This window comes from Podarcis tiliguerta, assembly GCF_965153285.1.
Source record: "Podarcis tiliguerta genome assembly, chromosome: 16".
Lineage (NCBI taxonomy): Eukaryota > Metazoa > Chordata > Lepidosauria > Squamata > Lacertidae > Podarcis > Podarcis tiliguerta.
Window position 1 is genome coordinate 17907361 of NC_139549.1, and position 25381 is coordinate 17932741.

The window sequence follows — 25381 nt, forward strand, 5'->3', positions numbered from 1 at the left end:
GGCTGACAGGGTTTGGAAACCCAACAGGCCCCAGGCCTAACTCTGTGCCTCACTTCAGTCCTGACAGGCAGAGATCTGCCAACTGTCCCAATGATTTCCCTCCTGGTTTGACATTAATTCATATTATTTAATGTACTGAACATACTTGAGAAGGCAAACAATGGGTTCTTTCCAATGTTATTCAGAGTAAACCTGTTGAAAAAAAAGGATACAACCAACTCAGGTTCATTCATTTCAGTGAGCCTACCCAGAGTATAATTCAGCTGGATACAATTCAATATGATTGATCTAATATATTGATTTTGTTGTCTTAATATTTCTGTGCAAGTTCCCACATTTGAGGAAGGGTGGGATTAAAAAAAAAAGATTTAAATAAATAATTAAACTGATATGAACAACTTTGTGAAATATTTGTTGAATTGTGAATTCAACTCGGATCCAAACTCTTTAGACATTGGTATAATTTAGAATTGAATACTGTATCAGGTTCTGCTTCACACACACACACACACACACACACACTATAAAGTTTTTGCAGCTCTCTGAACTCAGCTTTTTGAAACACCTCAAATTTCACTCTCTGAAGAATGATTTGAAACAAGTATGCAAAGCGATGCAAAATCTTGTCTCATTAAGTAACTTGGATGTAATAATTGAGCAAAATCGATCATTCAGAAGCTTGGGGGGAAATGAATTAAGGAGAAGAAACATTCATACCATCTTTCTGCCAACCAATTGAAGTTGCCAGAATTATTTTGAGAAATGATCCTTTTTCTGAGGTGAAACAAGCCATTTATTTGACTGAAACCATTTTTGGTCTGAAGTAGACGCTAAAGCTTACAGGATAAAACAGCACAAAATGCAATAGGTAAGATTTACAAGATGCTGAAAATAAGATTTACTGGAAATGCTAAATGCTCTGCCTTCGCTCCACTCTCAGGATGCCAGAAAGCCCCATTTCATTTGCTTTCGGCCTCCATGCCCACACAGACCCTTTAACCAGGACTGGGGGGTGGGGAACACCGATTTCTGCCCAGCCTCCACAGACTTGGCACAGAGACCGACTCTGATACCAACCCTTTATCTGAGCCACACTGACTGGGGTTGCCATAGCAACAAACATGACAGAAGGTGACAGAAGGCAGGAGAGATATCAAAAAAGGACATATGAAAGGGAGCTGGGCTGGGCTGGCAAGAGGGGTGTGTGTCTCGGTAACGGAAAGCAATTAGAAGAGAGGAACCGCTTTTAATTTCCCTATAATTAAAGGGATAATCAAGGAAAAGGTATCGCATCAGGAGGGGATGCTAAATTTCTTGTGATCTGCTCAGAAATGGCTGGTTCCTTTGTGAGGTAAGAACACTAGAAGATCCTGCTGCTGGATCAGACCAAGGGCCTGTCTCATCCAGTATCCTTTTCCCCACAAGGTCCGCCATATTCCCCTGGGAAGCCCACAGGCAGGACCTGAGGGCAATCGCCTTCTCTTACGGATGGTCCCCAGTGACTGGTAATTGGTGGTATATAACTGGACATAGTGGGACGTGGGTGGCGCTGTGGGTTAAACAACTGAGCCTAGGACTTGCCAATCAGAAGGTCAGCGGTTCGAATCCCCGCGATGGGGTGAGCTCCCGTTGCTCAGTCCCTGCTCCTGCCAACCTAGCAGTTCGAAAGCACATCAAAGTGCAAGTAGATAAATAGATACCACTCTGGCGGGAAGGTAAATGGCGTTTCCGTGCGCTGCTCTGGTTCACCAGAGGCGGCTTAGTCATGCTGGCCACATGACCCGGAAGCTGTTCGCCGGCTCCCTCGGCCAATAAAGCGAGATGAGCGCCGCAACCCCAGAGTCGGCCACGACTGGACCTAATGGTCAGGGGTCCCTTTACCTTTACTTTAACCGGACATAAGAATTTAAGAAGAGCCTGCTGGATCAGTCCAATGGCCCATCAAGTCCAGCATCCTGTTCTCACAGTGGCCAACCAGATGCCTGTGGGAAACCTGCAAACTGGATCTGAGCACAAAAGCATCTCTCCCTTCCTGTGTCTTCCAGCAACTGGGATTCAGAAGCACTGTCTTCTCTGACTCAAGGGGCAGAGCAAGCTGTCATGCCTAATAGCCGTTGATAGCCATTCATTTCTCCAGCCCTCTTTTAAAGCCATCCGGTTTGGTGGTCATCACTGTCTCTTGTGGGAGGGAGTTCCATAGTTTAACTATGTGCAGCATGAAGAAGTAATTTCTTTTATCTGTCCTGAATCTTCCAGCATTCGGCTTCATTGGATTGCCCACAAGTTCTGGTGTTATGGGAGAGGGAGAAAAAACCTTTCTCTATCCACTTCCTCCATGCCATGCATATTTTTATAAGCTTCTATCTTATGTTCCTTTCCTTTTTCTTTTTTTAAAAAAAATCTGTTTATTTGACTTTTATGAACAGAGCTCTCCTTCTCTCTAAAATAAAAATCCCAAATGCTATAAGGTAGTTGATCATTCGAAAGCCCATGGATCACTCGCCCCTGTTCTGTTTATTGTCTCTCTTCAAAGACCTAAATGCTGTTATAAAGAATAAGGACTTACTGATTATTCTTTTAGTGATCACTCGGCTATCCAGAGCTCAAACCTGGGAGGCCTTACAAGGACTATCCCTGGACTTAAAATGCGTGGTGATTCGCTACATATGAGAAAATAACTCATAACTTAAAAGCAATAAAGGAAACGAAAAGACCAAAAAAATTGTATGCAATAAGGTAGTCCTTTATTCAACATACAAACAAATCTGGTCTTAAAAGATAAACCCTCCAAAGCATCTTTGCTATCCTGAACAAGATGACTTGAAGTGTATTCTTCCCTGGGAACAATTGTCTGTGATGCTGTAATGTGTGTGTGATGTTATATATTTGTTGTTATATATAAAAAGCCTAGCAAACTAATTTGGGTGGGGGACGCATGCAAACAAAGCAGCCTAGTTTCTTTCTAGATATCACATTATTTCACTTCTTTCCTCTCACATAAGTCTTCCTGACTTTAAACATACTGCAGAATCTTTATTTCTTCACCACATTTTTATCTATTAAATACCTCTTTAGAAAGTACTAAGGTTGGGGGGGGGGTGTATCCTCTCTATTATTGAAATAGAAAAATGCCAGGAGGCGGGGTGGAAATTTGGAGGAGGAGTGGGGGTCAGATTAGCATGGTGACAAATTAGCAGCTAGGCCGGGGCCTGTGCATGGGAAGTTAATGACCTTTTGTCTCTACCATCTATAGGCGAGCTCATTTGCAAGTATGCAGTTGGAATAATTTAGGCCCAAGTTCCAACGTGTGGAGCGGCATTCCTTTGGCTCTTTCGCTCCCATGGCGAGGCTCATGAGAGCTCTAAAGAACTTGCAAAAAGTGAGATGGGCACATCATTGCAGAAGGAAGTCAACTGGAGTTGCGGGGGGAGGTCATGGCAGCGTGACAGCTTTGATAGCCAAAATCTCACAGAGGAATAGAACCAGTGGTAAATGGGAGTGGAGCTAAATTTTAGGCCAAAGCCACATTTCTAGTAATCTGTGGTGGCCGCCTCCGGAGATGTCAAGTATATCTCTAAACCCCAGAGGGAATACAGGATCTGGGGGCTTTGGGAAAGAGCAAGGCGAACAAACTTGAGGTTCATTATGATAAGACGGAGGTGCTGTGATTTGGGGAGCTGAATGGGGATAATTTGGAGGTGCCTCTTTTGCAACAGTGTCCTGGTACGGCGTTATGTACAGTGGTACCTTGGGTTACATATGCTTCAGGTTACATATGCTTCAAGTTACACACTCCGCTAACCCAGAAATAGTACCTCAGGTTAAGAACTTTGCTTCAGGATGAGAACAGAAATTGTGAGCGGTGGCGCGGCGGCAGCAGGAGGCCCCATTAGCTAAAGTGGTGCTTTAGGTTAAGAACAGTTTCAGGTTAAGAATGGACCTCCGGAACAAATTAAGTACTTAACCCGAGGTACCACTGTACTAAGCTTGGATCCTAGAACAATAGGCAAGTAGGATCCTAGAATGCAACAACTGATTGGCAGGTGTGCTTCCTCATGAAATCCAAATCAGTGAGCAATCAAGGATGGAGAACCACGTCAATGAGTGTCCAGGAGATTTCTGGAATGCTTTACCTGGCGGCCGTGTGGCAAAGGTAAAGAACGTAAGGAGAACCTGCTGGATCAGGCCAAAAGGGGCACATTGAGTCCAGCTTCCTGTTCTCACAGTGGCCAACTAGATGCCCATTATGTGAAATCCAGAAGCAGAATTCAAGCACAAGAGCATTCTCCCCTCCTGCGGCTTCCAGAGGCATTATTGCCTCTGACCATGAAGGCAGAGTATAGTCATTATGGCTAGTAGCCATTGATAGCCCACTCTGCCATGATCATAGAATAGGAGCCGCTTAACCTAGGATTGCTGTACGTCCGGAATTTCCCAGACATTGCTGGGATTTGGCCCTTGGAAACAGTGCCCAGGAAATCGCTTAAATGTGTGGGGAAATCTGGACGTATGGCAACCCATATGTATGGAGAATTTCCTAAAAAATAGCTCACAAACATCTCTCTTTTTTTGAGATCTTGCTCAACAGCTTTGGAAAAAAAGAAAAATAAAAAAGCTCAACAACTGTCTGGATCTTGACTTTTCACCCTACTTAACCACCCATTTGGTGGATCTTACCTGAGCCTGATGAAGGGTTAAGCTGCTCCAACAGCTGCCAAGGTTGGCAGATCCCACTCCAGCCAAAGGCACCAACAAAATGACCCCTTTCTGTATCCCTTATCCATCTAATCTACAATGTGATGCATCTGGAGGCCATCACACAACGGATCACCATCACTATTGTCATCACCACATATAACAGAGGCCAAATGCAGCTCCTAGGCCTCTCTATATGGCCCTAGCTCTAGGGTACACCCCCTTATCGGGTGATACCCCTTCTGCCCAGCCATATCCCCCATCAACCATGCTCTACAACTCCTATGAGTCCTTCTGTCCGGCTGGGATGTGTCCATGAATTTTGATCATGCCTCCTGCTTTCCTGGATGGAGAATGCAAAGCTGGTGTGTGTGTGTGTGTGTGTGTTTATGTGTCAAACTTTCTGGTTCTAGTGTGGTAAACATTGTTGGCTATAGATAAGTGTCACATCCTTTGCCCTGCCCATGTCTCCCTCCAGTCCATCCTCCACTGGAATGTGGCCCTTGAGAGGTTGTCCATGAAGGAGTGTGGCCTTTGGCTGGAAAACTTTCCTTGCCCCTGCTCTGAAGTGCCATCAACATGCATGGCATATTCATGCCCAGTGAGGACAGGTCCCTGCCCCAAGACGTTTACAATGAGAAAGGCAGTGGGGGGGGAGGAAGGAGGGAGGCAAGAGAAGAAGGTACAAAAGAAATGTGTTACATTGAAAACTGTACAAGAAGCATTAAAGCAGTATCAATATAACAATAAATAAAACCTGAAACCCCCCCCCCAACAAAGAAAACAGTGAGCATCTCAACAGGCAGAGCTAGAAGTTTCTACAATTATGATCTCCTGGATTTTGGAGTTCTGAATCCTGTTTCTGATTCTGTTTGTGGTACTCTGCAAATCCTCCATGGCCCATTCTTCTTTTCTGAAATATTGTAGAGATCTGTGTATATGCAGTGTTCGATTAATATGTGTCTTACACCCTCTTCTATGTTACCAGTGCTCATCTGTGCACACTCATGATAAATTAATTTTTATATTTAAAAAATTTAGAAAATGACATGGAAATTGCACTTCTCTACTGGCAACCAATGACTCTGTTACGAGATCAGCATTATATGATCGGATCATCTGGCTCAAGCCTGATCTCTGGCATCCTAATTTGAACTGACCAGAGCTGGCCTGTCTTCAAGGGCAGCACCACATGAAGAGCATTGCAGTAGTCTAACCTGGATGTGATTGATTGAGACTTCTCCAAGAAGGGGCACTCCTGGACTGGCACATCAGATCAAGCTGGGAGAATACATTCTTTGCCACTGCTGCCACCTAACCATCTGGAAGCAGGGTTGGATCCAGGAGCGGTTGAAAAAATGGATAGAGAAAAGTCCCCTCTTCATAGAATCATAGAATTGTAGAAATTGTGAACACACCATGAAGCACAATGTTGGAAGATTCAGGACAGATCATAGTTAAACCACAGGATTAGTTTCCATCAAGAGACAGTGATGAACATCAACTAGGACAGCTTTAAAAGAGGATGGCACAGATTTATAAAGGTTATGGCTATCAATGGCCACCAGCCATTGTATGTTCTGTTTGCAGTACTGCATCATCTACACTGATGGTTTAATAGAAATGCTATTATTATTGATGTACAGTATTGATCAGCTTTTAAACCACTGACTTAAGGCCATTTACTTATAAGATAATTAAAAACACAAAAACAACAAAAGCATTTAAAGCAAGACCTAGATGAACACTCATGTTAAAGACCCATTTAACCAGCTGGGAAAGCCTGACAGAACAAAAATGTGATTGCGGGAAGTGCAGATAGGGGATGCCTGTCGTATCTCCACAGGACTGCCATTCCACAAAAGAAGGGCAGCCACTCTAAAAGCCCTGCTCTGAGATACTATGGAACAGGCTTCTGAGATCACGAAAACACACTGTGGTTAAGATTCGGTCCCTCTGCATCTTCCAAAGGAAGTGCTTAGATTATAAACATGCTAACTAGTGGATACATGCATCTAACTCCTACTCCTTTGTTGATGTTATCACATTATTATTACATTTTATCCTCTCTCTTTTCTCCAAGGAGCTCAAGGTGGCTCACATGTCTCTTCTCGTCCATTTAATCCTCACAACCACCCTGTGAGGTAGGTGAGGCTGAAAAACTGTGGCTGGTCCAACGTCACCAGTGAGCTTCGTGACTGAGTGGGGATTTGAACCCTGGTCTCCCAGGTCCTAGTCCGACTCTAACCACTGCACCACCACTGACTCACCAGTCAGAAATCTGGGGCATATTTCCTAAAAAATTCACTTCAAAAACTCAGCTTTCCATTTCTAAGGCCCCTTTGCTGAGGCAATGGTTCCTTCACAGGAGTTAAGCAGGGGATTCATGCTAATCAGGCCCCGCCAAGATTGTTTCCACCTCAGCCATCAACAACAACAACAGCAAAGGACTAGACAATGCAAAGCCCCCCCCCCCTTTTACAGTCTTTAATGGTCCTCCTCATCATATTAGGCTCTGGGAAGGCTCGCTTTGAGGTAGACACCCGGCCTCACACCAGACGAACTGCCAATCTGGCCAGGATTCTCAAAGGCATGATTGTTTGAGGACAAAAACAAAGGGGAGCGGGCAGGGGGCTTAGGGAAGTGGATGGTGGGGCGGAGTGGTTGGTGGTGAGCTATTGGGGGGGGGGGTTGGTGGAGGCCGACAAGCCACCTTAACATTCTGATGGGGAACGTGCAGGCCGGACTATAGAGTCTAGACGTCCATTCATGGAGCCGGTCTCAGTCGCTCTATTGTCTTAATTAACCATTTGAAGCTGTAATGGAATGAGACAAAAAATAAAAAAGCTTCAACACCCCCTTCCCCTGATTTCTCATGCCTGTTCATGTGGAAAAGCATGCACCCGAGTCAAGTACCTTGATTAATTAAAGAGAGAGAAGGCCCCCCCACTCCTTTTGACCCCCTCCCCAAATATCTACACACCCCAGGAACCTTTGGTGAGTTTCCTGAGAAAACGAACAAGACTGAACAGCAAACGTGGGATGGCAGATAGTGTATTAATTTTTTTAAATGGGCATTATCGCAATGCAAATTCTGTTCTAATGCCTCTTTCTTTCATTGAATTTTTGCCAGACTTTTAAGAAGAGCAAATGAGCAAGAGAGCTGCACTTTTGGAATTCTGCATAGTTTAGGTATATGTATATGTGATCTTCTTCAAAGTAAAGACTGTAGCAAAGTGGCAGAATTCTGCTTTGGATGCAAAATGTCCTGGGTTTGATTCCCAGCATCTCCCAGTAGGGCTGGGAGAGATTTTTGCCTGAAACCCTGGAAAGTCACTGTCAGTCAGTGTTGGCAATTCTGAGCTAGATGGCCCAGGGGTCTGACTCAATGTATGTAGCTTCCTATGCTCCTAAGACAAGAATAATTATTTCTGGCTGTGGCTGAGATCTTTGGCCACCTGATCCAAAACAGGACTGCTTTATCAAATTGCTGAGAATCGGACTGTCTTTCACACAGTGGCCTCTTCCCCTACAAGCTGCTTTTGAAAATTGGCAGAATTCAAAACGATTGCCTATTCCAACCTGCTACCTTCCATATATTTTGGGTTACACCTCCCAAGAGTCCCAACCACCATAGTTGTGTGATGGGAGTCATCATCCCAAATAGCCCTGCGCTGGCCAGTGGTAGTTGCTGTCTCAAACATCTGGAGGGTACAGTGTTGGGAAAGACCGATCCATGGGAACTTTCTCTATTTTTGATCATAGCTATTAAAGTGACGTCAACCATGGTTCATTCGAGATACAGCTAAGCACTTTGGCACCACCTGATAAACCTTTGCCTCGTCTGAGCTCGGGGACATCACCATAGCCATCTTCACATACCTGAAGGGCTGTCACATGGGAGATGGAGCAAGCTTGTTTTCTGCTGCTCCAGAGGCAGGACCTGAACCAATGGATTCAAATGACAAGAAAGGAGGTTCCAAGCAAGCATTAGGTACAACTTTCTGTCGGTAGGAGCTGTTTGACGGTGGAGTGGACTCTCTTGGAATGTGATAGACTCTTCTTTGTTTGAGGTTTTTTAACAGCGTTTGGATGGCCATCTGTCAGGGATTCTTTAGCTGTGATTTGTGCATTCTAGTGGGTTGGACTAGATGACCTCGGGGTTCCTTTCGACTCTACAGTTCTACAGTTCTTTGATATCTTGTGACACTGAGTCCCACAAGTCAATGATGTGTTCAGTGAAGGAGGCACATCTTTTCACCTGTCCTGAATAGATCACCACTCAATTTCAATGGACAGCTCCAATTTCTGGTGATGTGAAGAAGGGAGAGAAAAAAGTTTTTTGATTCACTCTGAACTTATTCACAGTTAACTTCTGCCCTACACTTTCCAAGCACAGATTTGCGCTTTAAAGCTCTGTGTCTGAGAACTCTTTTTTTCACACCCTGGAGCTTTCTCTGCGAAAACCTGGTCTCTAAAGTTGAAATGGCAATTCGAGTTTTCCATGAATTACTGTTTGCTCCAATTCAGTGGTAAAGAGTGAGTTTTTGCAGGGAAAGCTACAGGGTGTGTGTGCGCGCGCGCGCTCAGGCACAGAGCTTTAAAGTGTGGGTTGTGCCTGGAAAGCGCAAACAAAAGTTACATGTGGATAAGTCCTTAGAGTGTGCTACAGGTGAACGGAACAGCCTGTTTCCACTTTGTGTCATGTTCACATGCACTCCCTCATCTCATCCTCTCTTTTTCTGGATTAAAAAAGAATTTATCAAACTGTTGCACTTCATTCGTACCCATTTTTCACACATTTCCCCCTGCAAACACATGTCTTTTCTAAGCTTCCCCCTCCTTCTTGTTCTTCCACCAGCAGGTGAAGACTGTTTTATTCCAACAGACCTTTGGGAACTGACAGGTGCTTTTTAGGAAACAGGTCTGAATAGAGCTGTGATGTTTCTGAATCTTGCAAATGCAGTTCTCCAGCCAAGAAAATGTGAGCAAAACTATGTGCATTAGGGGGAAATGTGCATAGATATGCATATATTTGTGAAAATAGCTTACTAACATTTATTATTATTATTATTATTATTATTATTATTATTATTATTATTATTACAATTTATTATCTGCCCTTCAGGGGTAACAGGTGGGCTACAACAATGAAAACACAACATAAATATTTAAACACAATATTAATAACAGTTTAAAACAACTTAATGTTAGCGGGGGTTTCTTGCAAAAATGTGTATGATTGGCAAAACTGTACAGAAATGCATAGATCAGGAGAAATGTAAGCTACCATTTGCCAGAAGACCATAACAAAAATCGCAAGCTGATGTAGAAAAGCGGTTTTTCAGAGGGAACTGCTTTGCGTGCAGAAGGTCTCATGTTCAATCCTTTGTATCTCCAGGTCAGAACAGCCGCTGCTTGAAACCTTGGAGAGCCAGACTGGGTAATACAGATGTGACTCAATATAAGGCCACTCCCTGTATTCCTAGGACTGGAAAAAATGAGAAACTGCAATGGACACATGAGCCTGTCCTGGGACTGGGGAGGGGAGACCCCTCTTGGCCTCAGGCCCTGTTCTGGGCCAGAGGAACCACTGCCCTCCACGTTCAAAGAGAAAGCAGGTTCATAGGGTTTTATGTGGGTCATCAAGATGCCTCTTCCCAACTGTGGCTGACCCGATCCCATGCACTTGCAGGGATGGTGCCCGCCTCCATCAGCTGCGTCCGCCTCCCCAGGCGCTGGCTTCACGATGGCAGATGGTGCAATAGCAATAACCCAGACGTCTGAAAGACCTTTACATCAAAACAAAAAAACAAACAGAGCCCAACGCCAGCCCATGACAACCCCCCTTTCCTTGCCCACCGTGGGAAAAGATTAATGCAGTAAATTTGAGAACAAAGACCCCTTTGCCCCCCAGTTATCTCCACTGGCTGGGCACCGCCAATCTGGTGCCAACTGAAGCTGTCCCATTCTGACCGAGGGATGGGCAGAACTGTCCGTTTGGGTTTATCATTCTCCAACCTTAAACTCAGCTTGCCCATTTCCACATCAGTTTGCAGTATGAGAAAAGGAAAGGGGGGGAAACCCCCTCTCAAATATTTGTCAGCCTTTTAGTATGCATTTCCCCCATTTTTGTATGCTGTGTTGTCTAATATACATATTTTTGCAAGGAATTTGTCCTCACATAGTGATTTTTTTGTACATTGTGCATTGTTATTGTTAATACAATACACACTCTTTATTTTTAACACATTTCTTCTTGGTGAAAGCTGCATTGCAAAATTCAGAAAAATACCAAAGTGGAAGGATGGGTGTAAGTCCATTCGCTGCTGTTCCAGGAAGCAGGAATTGGGCAGGTTTGTGTTAGCTGGGGAACTGGACTTAATTTCTTCCCTGTCACAGCCTACTTGAAAGAGAGCTCTCTGGTATTTCTTTGTTTATTTGGTTCCTTTCTAGGCCACACTTCTTCCAATGAGGCCTGTTTACAGTGGTACCTCGGGTTAAGAACTTAATTCATTCTTGAGGTCTGTTCTTAACCTGAAACTGTTCTTAACCTGAAGCACCACTTTAGCTAATGGGGCCTCCTGCTGCCGCCGCGCCACCAGGGCACAATTTCTGTTCTCATCCTGAAGCAAAGTTCTTAACCCAAGGTACTATTTCTGGGTTAGTGGAGTCTGTAACCTGAAGCGTCTGTAACCTGAAGCGTATGTAACCCGAGGTACCACTGTATTTATGTATTGCTTCTATATCTCCCCCCCCCTTTTCCTCCAAGGAGCTCAAGGTAGTTCTCACTATTCTTTCCCACAACAGCCCTGCAAGGTAGGTTAGGCTGAGGGGCAGCGACTGACCCCAGGTCACCCAGCGAACTTCATGGATTTGTAGGGATTTGAACCCTGGTCTCTCAGGTCCCAGTCTGACAATCAGAGGCAGAGCAAGGGGGTGCGGTGGGGGTGGTCCGCCCCGGGTGCCATCCTGAGGAGGAGTGACATTGCTGGGATGCTAGCCCCGCCCCTGCAGATTGCTAGCTCCGCCCCTGGGTGCACACCCACTCCGAGTGCTGGAGCATGTAGCTCCGCCTCTGCTGACAATCTCACCAACTACACCACACTCGTCCTAGATTGTTAACAATATAACTCAGTCTTGCTGACAACGGCTGGCCGTAGTTCTCCAAGGTTTCAGTCTCTCTAAACCTTACGGGGCGATGCCAGGAACTGAACCAAAGGCTTTCTCCATGGAAGGCCGCTGCTTTATTAATTATTAAATTGATTTCTCGCAGTTCCCAGGACAGGTTTCCACAATTTAAAACCCAGAATGAAAAGCAGTTAAAACCTTTACAGGAATAGGGTGGGCCCTGAAAATACACTTTTCAAGTGTCAAAGGCCAGTGTAAAGAAATGTGTCTTCAGAATTTGTTGGAAGCTGTACAGTGAAGGTGCCAGGTGCACTTCTGAGGGGAAGGAGTTCCACAGCTCAGGGGCTGCCACAGAGAAGGCCCTCTCCCCAGCTACTGCCATACTTCTGAGCATACACACTAACTCCTAGGGGCCAAGGCAATTTCACCCCCCACCCGCCAATGTTCAGCTCCACTCCCTGGCTCCTTGTGACGCAATGTCAAGATGTCACATCGGAGCCCCTCAATCAACTTGGAAAGATGGTGCCTCTGCTTCTGCAGGAGGTGAAATTAGCAGGAGGTACCCCTCTGCCAATCTTAGCACACAGGATGGGCTACAGGGAAGGAGGTGGCCTTTCGAATATTTGAGGTCTGAGTCGTTTAGGGCTTCAGACACTCACATGAGCACCTTGAAGAATGGAGCCTGGAAACAAACTGGCAGTCAGTGTGGCTGTTTTAGTACAAGGGTTCTAGGATTTCTAAAGGGAAACCCAGCCAATACTCTACCCGCTGCATCTGGGGCCAGTTGAAGTTCCCAAGTAATCTTCAAGGGCAGCTCCATGTAGAGCTAAGGCCCTTCTGTGGGCCCTGCAGGCCTTTCCCCTTGGGCTTATCCACACCATCGCAGTTGCTCTTTCTGCTCCAGTTCTTGCCTCTGGAAAGCCTACAAGCAATTCAATATAAGAATCGCTTCTTGGCCTTTTGGCTAAGACCAAGTGTGAGAATAATAGCCTAGACCTATCTCACACCATACATCAAAGGCATTATGATACCACCTCATGCTTTAATCGTATGGTGCAAATGTGGCCACACTGTTGTTCCTAGTGTTTGGCATTTAGAGGTATGGTGCCTCTGTTTTCACTGGCAGGGAGTGGCGTAGCGTGGGTTGCCAGTGCCCAGGGTGGGTCGGAAGCTCATGTCAGTGTGTGCGAAGCCCACAAGGCACATGGCTGCCAGCGCTACTGCTGCTGGTGGCAGTGACCACACGCCTTCTTGGCTTGGCCGCTCCACCATCTCCCAGCTCAGCCAGCCCAAGGGCATTGTGTGGGCATTGCACCTTGTTGTGCCCCTCTCACATTTTGTACCTGAGGCGACCTCCCCCCCCCCCCATGCTATGTCACTGGCGGCAGGATGCAGCCGTAACTACTGACAGCCTTATTCCCCATGAATTTGTCCAACCTCCTTTTAAAATCACCTATATTGGTGGCCATAATTTAACTGCAGGTGATTTAGCTATTTCCTTTTTGTCTGTCCTGAATCTCCCAACCAGATTTAATAAAATAATTAGAAGGAGTTGAATGTGTGGATGGTTGGTACATCTATTATTGCATTTAGCTTATAGTTACTTGTTTATATTTATTGGTTGTAGAGTTCCCTCAGGGAGCAGGTAAAATTAGAACATCTGTATATGGCTGGAGAGGCAGCAAATTGCACCTGCTGAGTTGCTCGCTTTCTTCTTCAGTCGTTTGGATCAGGGGTCAGCAAACATTTTCACTCAGACCTTGGGGAGGGGGTGGACTATATTGGGGGGGGGGTGAACGAATTCCTATGCCCCACAAATAACCCAGAGATGCATTTTAAATAAAAGCACACATTCTACTCATGTGAAAACACGCTGATTCCTGGACTGTCCGCAGGCTGGATTTAGAAAGCGATTGGGCCGCATCTGACCCCTGGGCCTTAGTTTGCCTACCCATGGTTTGGATAAACCCTTATGGCAATTTATGCTGGCATAGGAGTCTTCCTTATATACAAATCTAGACCTTTTTGCTGAGGTCTCAGAGATAGAAGACAGAAGTTAAGAGTGGTGGGGATGGTTGGATAAATGGGGTTTTGCAGATATCCAGTAAATAGGCTAAATTTCATTGAGACTAGCTCAGTGGACTTTAAGAGAAACAGAGGGCAAAGGCGTTATGTGGCAAGTCAATTCTCTGTCAGTGTTTTGACAGGGTGTGGGGGGTGTGGAGTTGCAGGAAACTGAGGCAAGAGGGAGGCAATGTTGGGAGTCGCACCCCTTATGTAAGAAAGTCACACCCCTTATGTAACCCGGGGTCACTGTGCTTTGCAGGAGCACTGTGTGATATAGGAATTGGTCACCTCCCCTTTGGAACTCCCTCCCACTAGACGTTTAGACAGGCAGCGGCTCTGTATGCCTTTTCAATGTTAGGAAGACAGGAAGCTGTCTCATACTGAGTCAGACTATTGGTCTAGCTTGCTCCGTATTGTCTTCACCGCAGGAGTATTTCCCAGCCCTACCAGGAGATGCCTTTGAGGATTGAACTAGGGACCGAAGCAGATGCACTGCCACTGAGCCACAGTTCTTCCTCTTTCAACAATCCCTTTAAGTGTCTTTATTCCGCATCTGTGCTGAAATCATTTTAAACTGTGCTTATATGCAGAGTTGTTTCTAAAGACCTGTACAGCACTAACTTGCTGCCTGATTGAGGTTGAAAAACCATGTGTGCTGCCTTGAGCTCCTAGAGGATAGGTGGACTATAAATGCAAATGAGTCAATAAATAAAGTTGAATTTTAGTACATTTCCTTTTCAAAAACCAAGGGAAATACAGTAATTAAAAGAAAAAGCTGCTGCTTTCAGACTGGAGTTAAGGCTATCTCTGCAAAGCTGATAAAATTAGAAGCTAAGGCTGATGCTTAAACTACCAGAGGTGCCCCATGATTAGTTATGGATGTGGTACAATGTCACATATTGGGCTTTCATGTAGCTTGTGCTCCATGTGCCCCCACTGACCCCACTTCCTTGGTCTTTCAGGCCTTAATCTGGATAGAGAGGATGGGGTGCTTGGCTGAGACCAGGACGCCCTCACACAAACACATTGTTTTGGTCTTCTATTTCCTCAGGAAACACCTGAGCCTTCCATATTTGCCCAAAGAACCCTCCTGTGAGCTGACCCCATCAACTTGCCAGCTTTGCCTTGTTCTTTCAGTAAAGTCACGACAAACATTTCCAGTCATTTGAGTTGCATTTATTATTCATATAAAAATAATTCGGTACATTCCCCCCTTTTAAACCACACACCCCGCTGACAACGAAGGCAAGGTCTACAAAAATAATGACACTCATAAGCCTCTGTGCTTCAATAGCGCTGCAAGTCGTCATAGTCCTGGTCCAATTAAAAAGGACAAAAAGAAACAGGCTTGGCCATCATGAAGCACATGCAAGGACATCACAGGAATCGTTTTCAGCAGTTGTGCTGCAAGAATCTGCTGCAGAATCGCTTTTGTCGTTCTATACTGCATCCACCTGAGGGAGACAAGGAGGAAGGGGGGAGGCAAGAGAAAGAGATTTAAAAACAAATTTAACAGACTGTTCATTTCGGTTTGGTGCCCCTGCCACCAAATTCAAAGCCATTTCTAGGCCATACCACTTTTGTTTCAAATAACAACACTGAGGGAGGTTAAGCCCTTACACCGCTTGTGTGTGTATCATGCTGGATGCAGCCAGTGGACCATTCATCGAACAGGGTTGGGAACTTCCAGGACTCTCAGTTTGGCACTTGTGACACGTCCAAGCCCCACACACCCTTTCCCCAGGCCGCTAGTCTTGCTTCAAACTCTCCTTCAAAGTTTCCCCATGTTCATTCATCTTCCTTCAAAGTTTTTGCCTGTGAACTCTGATAATGCAACTTGCTAGTCTGGATGGGAGGACAGAGAGGGATGTGTGAGTGAGTTTAGAAACTACCGTACCAAGGTAACATTTCCGTGAGAACTTAGGGAGAGCCTGCTGGCTATCAGGCCAATGGCCCATTTAGTCCAGCATCCTGTTCTCACAATGGTCAACGAGATGTCTGTGGGAAACCTGCAAACAGGATTTGAGCACCAGAGCCCTCTCCCCTTCTATGGCTTCCCAAGAACTGGTATTCAAGAATCCATGGCAAGAATCAATTTTAGAATTTCTCCAAGTTAACATGGAATCCCAGGGGGGTAGGATGCAGACGAGAACATACATATTGGAACAACGAAGTTAGATGAATGGGTGAAACCATTTCAGTCCTCGTATGAAGGCCTCCAGGCTTGAATCATAAATATCTGGCAGGCCACAAATGATCCAGATGGTACTTTGATCCCATCTAGACTTTCCACAATTGCACACCTGTATCCCACACTAAAATCCTAGCCCAGCAGTAAACATCTACTATTGATATTTCTATCTGGAGGAAAGCAGAATGGCAAAGACTGACCTATGTCAGTCCTCCAGATGGTTTTAGACCACAACTCCCATCAGCCCAGCCAGCACGGCTTTAGGATGCAGGGTCTTATGGGAGCTGAAGTCCAAAACATCTGGAGGATGCTGAGGTGGCAAAGGGTATGGTCGGCAGTGACAGAACTGTGTCCTCTCAGGAGCAAATGCATTTGCACCTAACTAGCCACATCCTAGCCTTATTTATTACTTTTTTCAAATTAAACGACATTATTTTCTTATTTAAAAAACAAACAAACAGGGGAGAACACACACACACACACATGTCCCATGCCTCCCTTATAAAATTGCCAAGGTTTTTACCAAAAGGCACACGGAGTTGGAAGCAGGTGGTACAAACCAGTCGAGATCCCCAAAGCAGAAGCATGTGGTCAGATTAAAAGGCTCAATCCCCCCACCCAGCCTTTGATGGAGGGCAAATCCGAATAATTATAATGAAGGGGCTTATTTCTCAGACTCTTTCTGGCTGCAGTCATTGGAACGAGCAACGCTTAATAATTCCCTTTCATGGACAACCTGCATATAATTGTGATGTCTTGTTTCTCTATCAGCTGGTGATGAGCCTGTCTTTACGGGGAGGGAAGTGCCTGCAAAGTGGGGTGGCCACCGAGATACCATTGGGCTAAAACTGCCTCTGTTCCTGCCCACAGACAAAGCTGGTTGGGGCCGGAGGGTGTAAGGAGTTCAAGAGCAGCTGGAGGACCATAGATTCCTCTGCAGGTTTGCAAAGGCACAGCAGGAAAGGAAGTGTCCACAGAGGCATGTTCCTGTTGGTTGAGGTCATATTCTGCCCCCACTACGTGGCAACGCTTTCCTTCCCAGGGGTTAAGGAGATGCTACTGATAGAGGAAGAGTATACCAGGGTTCCTCACGGTTTCTAAACTTGCCTTTGCTTTCCAGGACAAAGAGCAGGTTTTGCCCACTGTCAGTTCTCACAGATTGCAGTCTTGGTCCCTCACTTCTGAATGGGGAGCCATCGACCACTGGGCAAAATCCTACCTTCATCAGAACAGGACAATATGAATTGAAATCCTTCTTCACACAGCATATAATTTAAACTATGGAACTTGCTCCCACGGGAAGCAGTGGTGGCCATCAACTTGGCTGGCTTTAAAAGAGGATTAGACAAATTCATGCAGAAGAAGGGTGTCAGTGGCTGCTAGCCCTCTCGACCTAACCTACTTCACAGGATTGTTGTGAGGTTAAAATGGAGAAGGGGAAGAACTGTATAGGCCACCTTGAGCTCTTTGGGGAAAGGGTGGGGGTATGTGTATTAATTAATTAAATGCTTGATGAACATAGTTCTGACCATTTTTCATGCGTGCCTGTCTAGACACTTTAGAGTAATGTGGACTTAAGAACAGAAGTAGGGGTGGCAAATCCATCCATTCCAGTTTCTCATTTTTGCAATCCCTTTCGCCAACATTTCCATATTGGTCTGCAAGTGTTTGCTTTCTTAAAAAGTCACCATCAAAATTCATCAGCAGTGGAGATTCCTCCTAATATACACACACAAGTGCAAAGCAATTCCCCCAAATATAATGCATCTTTGTACGTTACAACAGGAGCAACTGAAGAGCAGGTAAACCCTTGAACCATCTTCCTGGTTGGTTTTTGCTGCTACTCTCCCTGAGTTTGGAAAGGACTTCAAGGGTCCTCTAGTCCAGCGGTTCTCAACCTGTGGGTCCCCAGATGTTGTTGGACTACAATTCCCATCATCCCTGAGCTCTGGCCTTGCTAGCTAGGGGTGATGGGAGTTGTAGTTCAACAACATCTGGGGACCCACAGGTTGAGAAAGGCTGCTCTAGTCCAAGCCCCTGCAGATGCAGGAACCACAACTAACAAATCCCTGATAAAAGGCCACCCAACCTCTGTTGTAAAACCTCCGATTCCACTGAAAGGAGAGATGCCAGACAATCCCTGGAAGACCCACCCACCACCGATTTACAGCAGCTGGCCTTGACACTGGACTTCTGGGTTGTTTGGGGAGATGAGAAGGGGGAGATGGGCTATTGTGAATGGTCTGGGGGTTGATCCTTAGATGTTATGTTTCTCTGCTGGTAAGTAGGTGGGAGCATTGCTGTGTTTATTGTTGCTAATATTTTCTATTACTTTTTTGGGAGGGGGCTGGTATTTTGTTTCTGTTTTCCGAATACGTTGCATGCAATATGATACTTCCCTTTTGATTGTTTTAGATCTTATGCACTGTAAATCACTTGGAGACCCTTGCGTGACAATAAACAAATAAGTTTAGTTAATAAACAAAACAACAAATTACTTGGGGTGGAGGGCTTCGTTGCAAAATTCATAGAAGTGCGAATTTGGGTGGGGGGTGGCTGCATTTCTGGTTTTTATGCATTCGTTCAGAAAGTGCAAATTTTGTAGGATTGCCTTTGAATGTAAACTGAACTTGGTTTCTCCTCCCACCCCTGAGCAGAAGAGGGAGTCCCAAAGGGTGGATGGAGGCAGGAGGAGCCCCAGCTGAAATCTTGCCCTTCTGGTTGCGGAAGAAAATCCATGATGTTCAACTGATCAGTCAAATGCCTATAATTCTTCATTCCAGTGTATCATGTGGTATTCAATGCTAGGAATTGGGTGCATGGAGTCAAAATGAGAAAAGGAAACAATTCCCCAATCCTTTAAAACCCCAGCCTTTGCCAGGCGTTATCTGGAGAGGTGGCGAATCAGGCTGAGGAGGAGTGGATAGGGAGAAGGTCCCCACTGGCAACATTGCCATTTATACAACCAAGGTCTCAATGAGGCTTTCATAATAAACAGGCCTCGGTGAAAACAGCCCCAAGTGCTCGCAAGGGCTGCCATTATATTATCTCCTGCAGTTTGTACACAGTGGTCATTACAGATTCATTTGCTTTCCCAAGGCGGCAGGCGCAGAAGTCTCCCTCTCTTTGTCCCTTCTCCGTTTTCTCCCCACCTCGCAAGCCCTCTGTTCTAACCAACTCTCTCTCTCTCTCTCTCTCACTCTCCCTTATTTATTTTTATATTAGCATCTTATTTACAGTTTGACAGAGTTAACAGTATCCCTTGCAAACCATTCTGTTGGCTTTAATCGGGGGAATAATAGGCGCTGTCTGGAGATGAATAGAGTTTAGGGGGCCAATTGTTCCGCAAAATGGAAGCAGTGGGGGTAATTTATTTATGTGGGCACATGTCGGGAGGAGAATAGGCCGGGGGGATCAGTATGCAGACGAGGATACGGACGGAATTGAGGGGGGGAGGGGGGGAAAACCCAGAAAACCCTGAGCAGAACAGCCAACAATCCACTCTTCACCCCTCCTCACCCACCCTTGAGAACCAAAGGCCTCCGGTGGCCATGAACTTGAGGGGAATCTAAATGTCCCATTCCCAGGCCCTCTGTACTTCTTGGGGCCACGATCAGTCCCGCCTGTGGGGATGTAGGCCTCAGGCTCCAGATGGGCCCACTGAAGGCCGTCCCCACCTCCCCGCATAGTGATAGACAACATGACATGTCCCTTAGCAACCGTACAGTAGCCAGGGCGCAGCAGGGGTCTGGGAAGAGAGGCAGAGCCCTCACGAAAATACAGGAGGGACCCAGACAATGGCGCAAACCCCTGTCATAAATTACACGGCAGCTACAACAGCCGAGCCATCTCCTCCAACATCTTGGGCAAAGATGTTCTGGCCATTCATGCACTAGTGGCATGGGTGCTTTTTACAGGAGAGCCTCAACGCTCTCTCCTCTTCTCTTTCTCTCCCCTTCTCTTGTAATGCTAAAACCCAACGGGGACATCCAAATGAAGCTGGATGTGGGAAGGTTCAGGACCAAAAAAACAGGAAGAGCTTCTACAGTTAATCTGTGGGATTCAGTGACACAGGATGTAGTTGTAAAGCAACTCAAGACAGCTTTACAAGGGGATTAGACAAATGGGTGGAGGGTGATTCTGCCAAGGGTTCTTTAGCTGTGATTCCTGCATTGCAGGGGGTTCGGCTAGATGACCCTTTGGATCCCTTCCAACTCTACAATTCTGAGTTTATCTATAAGGCTATCCATGGCTACTAGCCATGATGGCTGTGCACTACCTCCATGGCTACCTCCTTAGACAAGTTGTTGAGAATCACAAGTGGAGAGGGCGCTGCTATTGCGATCAGGTCCTGCCTGGGAGCTTGCCATGGACATCTGGTTGGCCAGTGTGGGAAGCTGGATGCTGGACTAGATGAGCCTTTGGGCCAGTAGCCAGGCCTTCCTATGTTCTTATTTCCCAGCCCCACAAGGACTTACAGAATGATGTCACATCGATTTGGTGGGCAGCGGAAGCCATGACACTTACACCACTTTGAAATCATCCCAAATATGCAATGCGGATGCAGCGTTCCAAATCTTAGGGCTTATCCACACTTCCTCTTCTCCTGCTGCTTTCCCCCCAGGGAAAACCGCTCTTTAACACACAGTTGGAACAAACAGCAATTCACCTTTCCCCTCCATTGTCAGTTGTTCCGATCTATTGCTAAAGAGCAGGTTTTCCCTTGGAAAGGAAGGGGGCAAGAGGAAAACTGCTTGGACCCATGCTTCCTTGGCAACGCACAAGCAGAAGTGTGGATGAGCCCTTAGATGTGCTGTTTCAGTGGACAAACAACTTTCCCATAACACCGCCAAGCTGGATCTGCTCTAACAGAATGGAGCCAAAATCTTTTGCGTTACTTTTATGCCACATGCAATGGGACTTGTTCTGAAGGGAAGGGGGCCATAATTTAGTGACCCAGTTTATGCTTCTCTTACAATTCCTAGCATCTCTTCAGCTCGCAGTGCCTGACTCAGTACAAGGCCCCGTGAACATATGCAGGGGTAGGGAAAGACAGTGAAAATCTGAAGTAGTAGACTAGGCTGGCGCCAGTGCAAGCCGAGGTGCCATTTCCCCCGTACAAAATCCCTGCAAGTAGAGTACTAGCACACCAGGGAGAGAGAACCTAGCCTGCTTCCTGCTGAGCAGGTTTTCCTCTTACGGGAACACTGAAAACTATGCTCTTTCATACGTCAGTATGTGTAGACCAGGTCAAAGGCATCATCGTATGTCAGAACCCATAGTTCAGTGGGAAGTCCCAGGCTGTATCTCTGAAGTCTCCTGTCAGGACCAGCCCAGGAAATTTTCCTGCTAGAGGCAAAGCAAAAAATGCTAGGCTGGGGCACCTCCATAAAGGAAGAATAGGCAGACAAGCGCAAGAGGCAGATCTGCTGCTCTCCCAACTGTGTGGAGCATGCTGTTCTGGGGAGGGCCAGTGTGGTGTAGTGGTTAAGAGCAGTGGACTCGTAATCTGGTGAACCAGGTTTGATTCCCCAGTCCTCCATATGCAGCTGCTGAGTGACCTTGGGCTAGTCACACTTCTTTGAAGTCTCTCAGCCCCACTCACCTCACAGAGTGTTTGTTGTGGGGGAGGAAGGGAAAGGAGATTGTTAGCCGCTTTGAGACTCCTTAGGGTAGTGATAAAGCAGGATATAAAATCCAAACTCTTCTTCTTCTTCTTCTGAGGCCACTGCCTCACGAGTGGTCCGGCCCTGTCTCTAGTTAAAGTGACTGGGTAAGAGTTTTTTCCCTCTCTCTCTCTCTCTCTCTCTCTCTCTCTCTCTCTCTCTCTCTCTGCCTCAAAGCAGCTGCCAACTGCCTGATTCAGAACATGTCAGCTTCATGGATCAGTCCACAGAGCACATGCTGAAGGCTTTCCAAGGTTCAATCCCCAGTGGATCAAGTTGGGTGGTGGCTCTTTTTAAGAGTTCAGCCAGGCCTGCTATCAGTGAGGGGAAGCAATGCTACATAGCCAGTGGAGTTTAGGAGCTTCATCAGTCATCCAGTGTAAAGAGAGGGATGGAATATGAGCCTTAGGGTCATTATGCTGTAGCAACAAATATTAAGAGACACGCTTGGAACTGTCCAGCTTGCAAAGCCTCTCTGCAGTCTCCCAGAAGCCAAATAAATCTATGCAAAGTAACAGAAAATAAAATTCACTCTCATAACGGCATTCTGCACACAGTTTGGCTCTCCGCCATGCAATATTTGGATCCTTCTTTGAGGACAAAATGCACACATATATTCACAGATCTCTAGCATAAAGTTCTTTTTAAAATAGGGTTAAGGACATAAGAAGAGCTTGCTGGGTCAGGCCAATGGCCCATCTAGTCCAGCATCCTGTTCTCACAGTGGCTGCCCAGATGCCTGTGGCTGCCCTCTGCCCTCCTGCAGTTTCCAGCAAATGGGATTCGGAAGCACTGCTTCCTCTAACTGCAAAGTCAGAGCATAGCCTTCTTTTAAAGCTATCCAGTTTGCTGGCCATCACTCCCTCAAGTGGCTGAGAGTTCCATAGTTCAACTAAGTCCCGTGTGAAGAAGATGAATCTGCATTCAACTTGCTGGTGCCTTCCAGGTGTGCTGGACTACAGTTCCCATCATCCCCAGGTAAACGACTGCAGAACCATATAAATGATTAGACTGGACCATGGCAGAACCCACAGAGGCACATTGTGGCTCCAACTCCATAAGCTACATGAGGTCAAGGAAAGCAGTTGGCTGTTGTTGGGGAGGAAAATACGAGCGCAGCCAAGTTGTAGGAAAGGGAAATAAAATTCCACAGCCTCCCAGGAATACAATGATGCTCTATTCCATAGATCTCAGAGGCTAATCCTCTTCCTTATTAATTGGCATTTGGGCTAAGCTGATTTAAACCTCTTCACCCTGTTGGGAGACGTCCCCCCCCCCCCCGGCAAGAGTTTTCTTTCTTCACTCTCTCTCTCTCTCTGGCCCAAAAAACAACGCTGTCATCACCACGACACACAATGGCATCTTTGTATGAGGAGTTGGGGGGAGAAGGAATACTGAACCAACTCTGGAACAATTAAGAGTTTTGTGAATTAAGCAGGTCGTTGGCAATGGAACTGCTTTGGTGGGGCTTCGTTAATCAATGTGCCGTCTACACCGCAGCCCGGTCCTTTCACAATTCCTCCCCCCACCCCAGCCCTGCAATTCCCTTCACCCAGCAACCCTTTGGCCTCCACTCAGCTAACTAACCTTTTGCTCAGGTCAGCCTTTGACAAGCCTACCAGCACCACAGAGGGGGGGAAAATACCTCTTGTTGGGAAGGGGGTCTGAGCGTGAGCACACACAGGGGGCTTGCTGAGGGAGTGAAGAATACAGAAAGCAGGACTCACTTCATCGACTCTGCTATGGTAGGCCAAGCCCATCAGGGTTGCCTCTGTGGGAGAGATGGGAAGCAGAGGGGTCCTTCCATCAGCTTTCTGAAAGCCCAGCTCCATCAGGCACTTCCTAGACCAGCTGGTCATTTCTGGAACAGCCGTTTAGAAATGGATGCCCAAGTTGTGATTCTGATCTTCCTCTTCCCTCCTTGTCCCTTTTCCCTTGTGTGTCATGTCTTTTAATTGTAGGGATGGTCTTGTTTTGTTCATATGTAAACAGCTGTGGGAGCCTTTTTGGCTGAAGAGTGAGCTGCAAATGCTCCGACTAAAATAAATATCTCTCTTGTGTGAAGGTGCTATGGACACAAATGGATCCAGATGTCTCCTGAAGCTGCTCCAGAAGGTCCCATCAGAGGTCCTTCTTTCCTGCTCATGCCCTGCACTGACTGGCAGCAGCTCTCCATGGTTTCAGGCAGGAACCTCTCACAGCCCTACCTGGAGATGCCAGGGACTGAATTTGGGGACTTCTGCATTCAAGGCAGATGCTCTGCCACTGAGCTAAGCCTCCCCCCACCCTGTAGTTTCAGAACATTTGGAAGGGCATAGTTATTTTATTTGATAAAGAGAAATGGATTTTAAAAAATAAAAAACAAATTGATAGCCTTCCTTCTCTCCCTCCCTCTCCCTCCCCCCCCCCCTCTGTGTTAGGGATGGGAAAATCTGTCACTGCTGGTTTCTTTCAGTTCCCCATTTTGCCATTCTTAAATTCAGTTCTCAGTTCCACATCTGCTTCACATATATGTGTGTGTGCCTCCATCCTGGCTAGTGGGGGCTTATTTTGAATAGATTTGCATAGGACTGGCAATTCAAGTCTGTGTAAGCTATAATGAAAAGTGAAGCAGGTGATCTTTATTCCAGATTAGTTAATCCAGAATTCTTCTGCTCCTGGCTCGTGGCCCTCAACTAGATAATCCTGGAGAGAATGAACCCCTCAAGAGAAAAAGGGTTGCCTAGCCCTGCTCCAGAAGATGCCACCATGGCCAACACAGTCTTCTGAGGAAAAGGGCATCACACCAGCACAGCTGAAGCAGTCAATAGCTTCCAGCCTAGATAATGTTTAGATTAAGGTCTCAGCTGCAACATTTCCCGTTCACCTGTAGTAATGGAGGAAGGCCTTCTAACAGCAAACACACTGAGCATTGGAGTGGTATAGTGGTTAGTGTGTCAGACCAGGCCTGAGAGACTAGGGTTCAAATCCCCACTCAGCCATGGAGCTCGCTGAGTGACCTTGGGCCAGTCACCACCTCTTAGCCTAATCTACCTCACAGGGTTGTTGTGGGGGTTAATTTAGGAGGGGGAGCACCATGTACGTCACCTTGATCTTGGAGAAAATGGAGGGATATGAAATGCATTAAATAAAATAGCAAGTGAATAATTGAGAGATCTGACCTTCACTAATGTGTCTAATGCTATAAAACCTGATGCAACAATGCTTCTTCCATGGTCTCTTTCGCTCTGCAGCTTGCTGTTTCATGAGTCAAGCTGTGAATTCTGTCTCCCTCAGAGAGACCCTGATCGCTCCCGTGGTCCATCAGTCAGACTCGCATTAGTGTGTGGAAAAAAATCAACTAATGACAGAAGTTTTAGTTAACGACAGACATTTAGGTAATGACTGAAGTTAAGAGTCAGGCAACTCTTCCAGGGTAGCTTTGTAAGTGGCTGGTTCTTGCCTTTACTGTACTAGTCACAGGAGTTGAATGGAACCACCAGTTTACAGCTGCTGGGAAGAAAGAAGAGGAAGTCATGTTCATGACTTGTTTGTGGGCTTCCCAGATGGATCTGGCTGGCCACTGCCAGAACCAGAATGGCTGCAGAGATGCATCACTGACCTGATTCAACAGGACAGTTCTCAGGTGAAT

At 46.2% G+C, this 25381-nt stretch overlaps 3 long non-coding RNA genes across 5 annotated transcripts in view; 2 read left to right on the plus strand and 1 right to left on the minus strand.

Annotated features, from left to right (window-relative positions):
• Positions 1-946: 946 nt before the first annotated feature.
• On the plus strand, positions 947-7889 carry LOC310665924. Its single transcript, XR_014505717.1, has 3 exons — positions 947-1351; positions 6779-6839; positions 7829-7889. It is a non-coding gene; the product is annotated as an uncharacterized lncRNA (long non-coding RNA).
• A 7164-nt stretch (positions 7890-15053) lies between these two features.
• LOC310665991 overlaps positions 15054-25381 on the minus strand; it is a 53806-nt gene continuing 43478 nt past the window's right edge. For all 3 annotated transcript variants that reach the window (XR_014505743.1, XR_014505744.1, XR_014505745.1), the window contains exon 4: positions 15054-15347. This is a non-coding gene — a long non-coding RNA (uncharacterized lncRNA). The remainder of the gene's footprint in view (positions 15348-25381) is intronic.
• LOC310665992 lies at positions 15354-19552 on the plus strand. The gene is made up of 2 exons (XR_014505746.1): positions 15354-18629; positions 18751-19552. It is a non-coding gene; the product is annotated as an uncharacterized lncRNA (long non-coding RNA).